Here is a 10,000-nt window from a genome sequence, read left to right as displayed (position 1 = left end):
TGGCGCGTACTGTGTGGCGCGTACTGTGTGGCGCGTACTGTGTGGCGCGTACTGTGTGGCGCGTACTGTGTGGCGCGTACTGCGTGGCGCGTACTGCGTGGCGCGTACTGCGTGGCGCGTACTGCGTGGCGCGTACTGTGTGGCGCGTACTGCGTGGCGCGTACTGCGTGGCGCGTACTGTGTGGCGCGTACTGCGTGGCGCGTATTGCATACACCTCTAGTTTATAGAGTAAGCCGTTGATCCAAATCCGGTCAGAGGATTTAGAACAGCAGGCTTGCTGTTCTAGTCTGGAACAGCAAGCAGGACACTGCCTGTATCACTCTCTTCTTCGTGTGTTCTACGCATCAATTTCGAGTTTCGGATACGACTGCTCGTGTACAATCATGGGATCTCATAACTGAAAGAATCAAGATATTTCCGTCATTCATGCCCGTGCCACCTCTTGGGTGGCTTATTTGCACCAATCAATCAATCAATGATTGCAAGTTACAACCCCCCCCCCCCGCTCCTGTGCCAGGTAAGTCCACTACGGGCTCACCATAGCCCGTGCTACTTGGAACTATTTGTTCCCAGTAGCTGAATCTAAAATAATATTGATTGTACTGTTGATGTTTTGATTAACAACAAAAGCGCTCAAGTCAACTCTGGTTTCATTTTTCATCACATTATTCACTCAAAATTGTTACAAGATGACTTGTTTAAAATGAATGAATGATTGGCAGATGCTGACAAATGTAAAGCTTGAACAATTTGAAGTTTCTGGGGAATGGGAGGGGGTGGAAAAGAGGGAGGAGAGAGACCCGGGAACAGCCGGATACCCCTATCTAGTTCATATACAAATAAAACTATCAATATAATAAAGTCCCCCCTTAAGAGGGGAGGAAAGCACGGAGAGTGTAGAAGAGAGCGGGAAGCGGTCTTGGGCGTAAATCTTGGGGAATATAGGACTTAGGGTAAGATTTCCACCCCCCTTTCCTTAACTTTCTGGGTCTCTCTCTCCCCCCACCTCCCCTCCATCTCTTCCAACACCCTACCTTTCTCCGTTCTAACATTTCCTACCCTTTCCCCTTCCCAGTTTATTCCCTAAACGCCAAAACATCCCTATTCTCTGGAAACATTTTCCCCTACACTCTCATTATTCCCTATCTTCTTCCCCTACATAATTTCCCAACTGGTGTGTGTGTGTCTCAGTTAACCACAACCACCAGTTAACCACAACCACCAACTAACCACAACCACCAGCTAAGCACAACCACCAGCTAACCACAACCACCAACTAACCACAACCACCAGCTAACCACAACCACCAACTAACCACAACCACCAACTAACCACAACCACCAGCTAACCACAACCACCACCCTGATAGTTGCTCCACGTTCTTCTCACATCCGCTGCCATTCAAAGTTCATAATGACTCCGAGGGACACGACCCAGCATACTAAAATAGACCGAGGGAAGGTGTGTAGGACGACTCCAGCAGAAAAAAGGTCTAACAAATTATATTTCTGTACAGCAGGACAACATGAATTCGCGGGGACGATGTCAGGTACAAGGAGCCGCCCCCGTGAACACATGAGGCAAAGATGAGAACACGATACATAGTCCAAGTGTGTCCAAGTTTGTCCAAGTGTGTCCAAGTGTGTGTTGTTGTGGTTTTCAGATTTAGCTACTCAGAACGACGTGTCCATGTAGCACGGGCTATGGTGAGCCCGTCCGGAGAAAATGTCTGGAAATATTGAACGTGCTTGGAAAATATGATAGGATTTAGGAGCGCCTTACTGCTCCTATTTGGCATAGTCCCCCCTCCGATAAGGTTTCCCAACGTCAACAAACTATCGTACTAAAAGAGCCATTATACCTAACCTAACAGAGGACCCAAAACAGAAAACGGGACTGTGTGTGTCAATTTCGCGAGCCGCTACCAATTTTCTAGCACGACGTTTTTGGTCTTAGGTACAGTATACGTCAAAAATGCGTCGTGCTATTTTAGAGGACGAGTTGCGTAGATAGCTATTGCACCCGTTTTCTATGTCCTGACACGGTAGACTGCTATAAACAAGACCATTAGTACCTTTTTGAGCAGGAATATCAATGGTAGGTCTGTGGAAGCCGCTGACCAGCACCCAATTTTAGCCGGTCGGCCGAGCGGACAGCACGCTGGACTGGTGATCCTGTGGTCCTGGGTTCGATCCCAGGAGCCGGCGAGAAACAATGGGCTGAGTTTCTTTCACTCTATGCCCCTGTTACCTAGCAGTAAAATAGGTACCTGGGTGTTAGTCAGCTGTCACGGGCTGCTTCCTGGGGGTGGAGGCCTGGTCGAGGACCGGGCCGCGGGGACACTAAAGCCCCGAAATCATCTAAGATAACCTCAAGATAACCCACAATGGTCACCTCAGAGAACGAAGTCGACATCCATCAGGTAAGTTTCATACTGTAATCGCAAAACGTTGACTTTTGCTATAGACGAAATATGTTGTTAAATACAATCAATAATCTCAACATATTTATGTAGCCACTGGTTAAAAGGTTTGTACTGTGGTAGTGCTTACGCAGACGTCTGCTTGTCTCGGGGCCCTGACAAGCAGACGACCCTAAAGCCCTACCATACCTTCAAGGCCAAGATAGGACCCAGAGACACTGTTGAAAAAGAAGGCTCCGATCTGGGACCAGCCACTCATAGCTCGAGAGATTGATACGAGGGGAGCTTAAAGGCACTTCCGCCCCACACATCTGAGGGGCGACGGGTGAGGGAGGTGTGCCAGGACGCCGGGTGAGGGGGAGGGTGCCAGGACGCCGGGTGAGGGGGAGGGGTGCCAGGACGCCGGGTGAGGGGCGGAGGGGGTGCCAGGACGCCGGGTGAGGGGGAGGGGTGCCAGGACGCCGGATGAGGGGGGTGCCAAGCCGTCAACACCCCCTCACAGCCTGGATATGGTATGGGGGGATAGTAGTGAAGACAGAAGACACCCTCTCACGGCTTGTATACAAGGAGAAGATGAGCGACGACACCATCTTCCTCACAACCTGAGTGAGGGAGGGAAATGCCCAGCCATCAACACCCCGTCACCACCCGACACTATACAACACATCACCATAAACATTGGACAAAGCTGCCACTATCCCCCCCCCCCCCCGCCCTCGGCCCCACATCGCTCCCCTCAACAAACTACAATTTCCTCCTCGTTCCGTGAGGATTTTCTGACGTATATTTTCGTGTGTGTGGTCCGGTCCCCCCATGATGGTGCTGTGGCCATAAGATGTGTTGGAGATGGTGGTGGGCGACGAGGGAATTTTCGGGGTGAGGCAGGTGTGTGGGGGGGTGAGGCAGGTGTGTGTAGGGGGGGGTGAGGCAGGTGTGTGGGGGGGTGAGGCAGGTGTGTGTAGGGGGGGGGGTGAGGCAGGTGTGTGTAGGGGGGGTGAGGCAGGTGTGTGTAGGGGGGGGTGAGGCAGGTGTGTGTAGGGGGGGGTGAGGCAGGTGTGTGTAGGGGGGGTGAGGCAGGTGTGTGTAGGGGGGGTGAGGCAGGTGTGTGTAGGGGGGGTGAGGCAGGTGTGTGTAGGGGGGGTGAGGCAGGTGTGTGTAGGGGGGGTGAGGCAGGTGTGTGTAGGGGGGGTGAGGCAGGTGTATGTAGGGGGGGTGAGGCATGTGTGTGTAGGGGGGGTGAGGCAGGTGTGTGTAGGGGGGGGTGAGGCATGTGTGTGTAGGGGGGGTGAGGCAGGTGTGTGTAGGGGGGGTGAGGCAGGTGTATGGAGGAGAGACAAGGTGATGTGTTAAGAGATGAGGCTGACAGGTGAGGATTGCAAGCGTATAATATTTCCTTCATTTTATTCCAACCAGTCTGTATTTTTTTCAGTCCTTCAGCGTATTTACAAAGTTATATATGTTGCGTCATTGGATAGACACTAAGAGGAAGGAATGTACCCTTTTCTGGGAGATGCTTCACATAAATCTGGAAGCTAGGCCCTCCAATACTCCACACCAATACTGTGGGACTCTGTGGGGACCATGTTGGAAAAATCGCGCCACTGTAATATTCGGCTTGATGGGGTTCTGGGAGTTGTTCTACTCCCCCCAAGCCCGGCCCGAGACCAGGCTCGACTTTTGAGACCTTGGTCCATCAGGCTGTTAGTTGGAGCGGCCCGCAGGCCCATATATCCACAGCCCGGTTGGTCCGGCACTCCTTGGGGAAAATTATCTAGTTTTCTCTTGAAGATGTCCACGGTTGTTCCGGCAATATTTTTTTATACTCGCTGGGAGGGTGTTGAACAACCGCGGACCTCTGATGCTTATTCAGTGTTCTCTGATTGTGCCTATGGCACTTCTGCTCGTCACTGGTTCAACCTTCATATCGCTGTTTTCTGCTGCTTGTCCACTGGTGTATTTTGTCTCTGGAACTCATGAACTCTTCTCGTGAAGGTTATGGCATTCAAGACATTCTCGTATGTCAATAATATGCAATAGCTAGCTAGCTAGCTAGCTCTCTCTCTCTCTCTCTCTCTCTCTCTCTCTCTCTCTCTCTCTCTCTCTCTCTCTCTCTCTCTCTCTCTCTCTCTCTCTCTCTCTCTCTCTCTCTGTGTTGTACTGGCGACCCGTCTCTGAGCCCGTGTTGGTGTTAGGGAAGAGGCACTCTTCTCACCAGGTGTTCTACTCCCCTCTCACAGCCTTGTCTATCACGAGGCAGGTAAGGAAATACTGGCTGGAAGTTTGCTGCCTCCAGTCTCTCTTCCTTCTGTATACTGACACTACACGGCGCTGTTCAGTCCAACTTTTCTGCCACTTTTGTTAGCAGAGGACTCCAGTACGCTGCTGCTGTTGCTGCCGCTGGAGTACTGGTGGAGGAGACCAGCTGGCTGCTGACGGCGTAGGTCACGAAGAGAGGAATAAATGAAGGCTAAAGCCACATTCTATACGTGAGCAGAATGATGGCCATATTATGCCACAGTCGCCGGAACGCCTGCCAGGTTAACCACTAACTTTTCAATTCAGAAACGAAGCACAGTTTTTATATCGTTGTTGTGAAACAAGAATACTTCGCGAACTGGCAAGTGAGAATATGTTAACTGACTTTCATAGCAAGAGTTCAACACGCAGTAAAAACACCACAGCCGAATATACCTCCAGTAACAGGGCCCGAAATTGAAAATACATCACATGTAGGAGACCCGCTAACCTCCGCTGACAGCAATTTCCCCTCAGGCAGCTGAAGAATGTGAGGGGGACAGAGCCATCAAGAAGGACAGACAGGCCATCCAGAGAGAAAATAAAACACTGAAGCAAAGTGGGAGGGAGAGGAGAGATAAGGAAGATAAATGTACTGATTTATATAGCATTTTTGTCCCGGCGAGAATGCGGCCGATGGCACAATACACACACACACACATTAACAGAGCCTCTGTGGGGGTACACTTAGCTCGACTCGATTCCCCAAGAGGTTTCAAGCTAAACAAGACTGGACCCAACAGGACTCCACGGGGGAGACGTCTCCCGTCACGCAGGGTGCAGTCGCACCTCCACAGATCTCCAGTATCAGCTCTTGATACTGGTAATGGCTACAAAGGGCCACCACTTACGGGCTATTCATGCCCGTGCCACCTTTTTGGGTGGCTTAATCTCCATCAATCAACCAACAGGACTCGTCCCTAGATAAGGGATGAACTCTCTCCCATCACCTAGACACATGCCAGGCTTCACAAACAACATTTCAACACGCTCCCGCGGGTTATCGGAGCAGACAGTCCCCCCCCCTCCCCAGGGAATGGCATTGTTCCAAGTGGGAAAGGAGATGGGAAAGGAGGTGACAGAAGGGAAGAGGGGTGAGGCGAGATGAAGAAACAGCAGAATTTGACCCTCCCTCTCCTGGTGGTGGTGGTGGTCAAGGGAAGCACCGAGGAAATCCTTAATTAGAGAAAGTTGTCAGTGGGAGTGCCAGTGGCAGGAGTGGGGGGGGAAGGGGGGGGGGACTAAAATTCCAGAGAGCTCACGCCACCTGGGCGGCTCCCACGGCGCGACAACATGGGAGTCCCAGGATGAAAGGTATGGGCGGGCTCAAGGCTCTTACAAGTGTGGCTGTAACTCGCTACAAGTCCCGCCTCCCTCTGTACACCTCTATGTAACAAGCCCAAACAGTTCAGTACACCGAGCTAAGGAATGACCAAACACTGTGTGTGTGTGTGTGTGTGTGTGTGTGTGTGTGTGTGTGTGTGTGTGTGTGTGTGTGTGTGTGTGTGTGTAAGTGTAAAATTAAACACATACATGTTCTAAGAAACAAATCCACAAGGGGCCGTGACGAGGGTTCGAACCTAACGGAGTCCGAGAGGATCCCATACGCTGCCTTAATCGACTGAGCTACGACATGGTAAAAAGAATTGCAACCGGGAAATCATCATGACCTACCACACGAACGAGGTTGATCATCACAAAGTTCGGCTTAATAACACCCACCCACACCCCCCCCCCCACACACACACCCACACACACACACACACACACACACACACACACACACACACACACACACACACACACACCCACACACACACACACAGCTCAACCCCCGCAAACACAACTAGGTGAGTACAACTAGGTGAGTACACACACACACACACACACACACACACACACACACACACACACACACACACACACCCCACACACACACACAGCTCAACCCCCGCAAACACAACTAGGTGAGTACAACTAGGTGAGTACACACACACACACACACACACACACACACACCCACACACACACACACCCCCCCCCCACACACACACACAGCTCAACCCCCGCAAACACAACTAGGTGAGTACAACTAGGTGAGTACACACACACACACACACACACACACACACACACACACACACACACACACACACACACACACACGCACGTGTCTTGGGTCTTCCCTTCACCTTCAGTATACCCACAGTGTCTCAAGTCCTCACCTCAAGTATACCCAACATCTCCCACACCACAGGATGGATGGTCAGACATGGTTCTATGAGGCGTGTCTCCTAACTTCGGATGGATTACTCATCAGTATATGCCATCAGAATAAATGCTATCTTCAGTATATGCCATCAGTATATATATGCTCTCCTCAGTATATGCCATCAGTATATATATGCTATCTTCAGTATATGCCATCAGAATATATGCTATCTTCAGTATATGCCATCAGTATATATATGCTATCTTCAGTATATGCCATCAGTATATATATGCTATCTTCAGTATATGCCATCAGAATATATGCTATCCTCAGTGTATGTTCCGTTATTTATGAATCATAAAGCGCAACACATGACATAAATTAATGTTTATTTGGCCCACCGTGAGTATGCGATCCAATCATGCCGTGTCCGTCAGAGCATGCCGTGTCCGCGAGAGCATGCCGTGTCCGCGAGAGCATGCCGCGTCCGCGAGAGCATGCCGCGTCCGCGAGAGCATGCCGTGTCCGCGAGAGCATGCCGTGCCCGCGAGAGCATGCCGCGTCCGCGAGAGCATGCCGTGTCCGCGAGAGCATGCCGTGTCCGCGAGAGCATGCCGTGTCCGTGAGAGCATGCCGTGTCCGTGAGAGCATGCCGTGCCCGTCAGAGCATGCCGTGCCCGTCAGAGCATGTTGCTGATTCAAATCACTTCATTGCTCGTGAAAATCAGACCGAAACTATTTTCGTGCCCAGTTGGTTGACACAATTTGTCAGAGACAAATGCCAAGAAGTCTCTGGCAATGTATTTGGTTATTTACGGATTAATTCCGTTATAATATTGTTTTCTGCTATCCTCCGTCTTAAACCGAGTAGATTATAGTCTCCCAAGACGATAACACTCGCCACAACAGCACCACCAACGCCACAGTCCCCAGCAACACCACCACAACAGCACCACCACCACAGCACCACCAATAACACAGTCCCCCTTCAACAGTGGTGAAAATAGCCGCTAAATGCAAATTTTAGTTGTCATCTGCGAGTGAACCAACCAGGAGGTTATGGGACGGCGGAAGCGGTACAAGGACGAGGGCTTGAAAAGTGGAAAAGGGATCCAGGGTGAGAGAGAGAGAGAAGTAGAGGTTTTAAGAGGGAAGGAAGGGGAAGTATTGGTGGGATGGACATGTCACAGGACTGTGATGCTCAGTGTGTTTGATACACCCACTCTCAGTGGCTCTTTTATATTCCTCAGTGGGTCTATTCTATTCCTCAGTGGGTCTATTCTATTCCTCAGTGGGTCTATTCTATTCCTCAGTGGGTCTATTCTATTAGAGGGCCTATTATACTCCTCAGAGAGCCTATTATACTCCTCAGAGGGCCTATTATACTCCTCAGAGGGCCTATTATACTCCTCAGAGGGCCTATTCTAGGTGCTGAGAAGGAGGAGGGGGGGGGGGGGAGGGTAGTGACGGTGTGGGGCTGTCATGGGGGGTGCGTATGGTACTGGCCACCACACCCATATTAAGTCATCCTGTCAGTGAAAGTCACCCATGATTTAAGTTTCATTTCCCCGCGCGATAATGAAGATAAAGTGGGCGAGTGGGTGGGGCTGGCCTGGCCGGCGGCCTGATAAGACCCCTGTCTGCACCACCTGTCAAGACAGGACCTCTATATAGCCTATACCACCTGTCATGACACCCAGAACCCCCCCTCCATCACCCCCACTTTTGTTTTAACCAAAACCAGGGTTCATTAGTAATGCCATTACTGTTCTTAATAATATAAATATATATATATATATATATATATATATATATATATATATATATATATATATATATATATATATATATATATTTATGCGTGGTTTCCTCCGAGGCTATGGGTCCCCCTTCTTCCAGCTAGAGGTAGTACTCTTGTTATAAATTTATTATATATATATATATATATATATATATATATATATATATATATATATATATATATATATATATAATGCAATGAAAAAGTATTAGGGTTGGAGAGATCAAAGGAAGGTTAGACCAGACTGGAAATTAGACGGGGTCAGATTTACCCTGGTGGACAGTTTGGTGAGGGGGGACGGAGGACGGGAGAGTGGACCCCAGGACAGGGATAACGAGCTGACCATCTCCCAGACAATGGTGCAGTTATTCCACTCCATATATATATATATATAGCACACCCTTTGTCGTTATCTCTTTGGTGGTGATGGGACCAGCCTCCTGCTGCACCACCACCATTACAGCATACACCTGTATCACCAACATCACCACCACTACACACCTCCACCAATACAGCCACGGCAGGATACACTTATCTCGCCAAACTACAGTGTACACACACACACACACACACACACACACACACACACACACACACACACACACACACACACACACAGGGGCCTCGTAGCCTGGTGGATAGCGCGCAGGATTCGTAATTCTGTGGCGCGGGTTCGATTCCCGCACGAGGCAGAAACAAATGGGCAAAGTTTCTTTCACCCTGAATGCCCCTGTTACCTAGCAGTAAATAGGTACCTGGGAGTTAGTCAGCTGTCACGGGCTGCTTCCTGGGGTGTGTGTGTGTGTAGTGTGGAAAAAAAATAGTACTTAGTAAACAGTTGATTGACAGTTGAGAGGCGGGCCGAAAGAGCAAAGCTCAACCCCCGTAAAAACACAACTAGTAAACACACACACACACACACACACACACACACACACACACACACACACACACACACACACACACACACACACATACATACACAAGGTCGTTGACGTCTCATCAACAAGGCCATTGGATAATGAAATACACTTTATCTTATCTCTTACTCATAAGAGCAGCTTCACGGGACAAGAGTATCCTGCGAGCGAGCTCCCGCCCTCTTAAGAAAATAAATAAGAGGGAATAAGAGAGAGAATAAGAGTTTCTTGACTCTTAAGAAACCTACCTAAGGAAAGGTAGTTTTTCCAAGGGTGAAGCTGGTGGAGGGGCTTTTAAGGAGGATTGTTAAGTGATCGTTACCGAACAATCGTTCACCCCGTATTGTAC

The 10,000-nt window shown here is 49.8% G+C and overlaps 1 protein-coding gene across 8 annotated transcripts in view; it reads right to left on the bottom strand.

Annotated features, from left to right (window-relative positions):
- LOC123760348 (inositol polyphosphate-4-phosphatase type I A) overlaps positions 1 to 10,000 on the bottom strand; it is a 171,157-nt gene that overhangs the window by 52,030 nt on the left and 109,127 nt on the right. The gene's annotated exons all lie outside the window — the stretch shown is intronic.

The sequence above is a fragment of the Procambarus clarkii genome, chromosome 39 (genome assembly GCF_040958095.1).
Source record: "Procambarus clarkii isolate CNS0578487 chromosome 39, FALCON_Pclarkii_2.0, whole genome shotgun sequence".
Taxonomy (NCBI): domain Eukaryota; kingdom Metazoa; phylum Arthropoda; class Malacostraca; order Decapoda; family Cambaridae; genus Procambarus; species Procambarus clarkii.
This window is presented reverse-complemented; position numbering and strand designations above follow the sequence as displayed.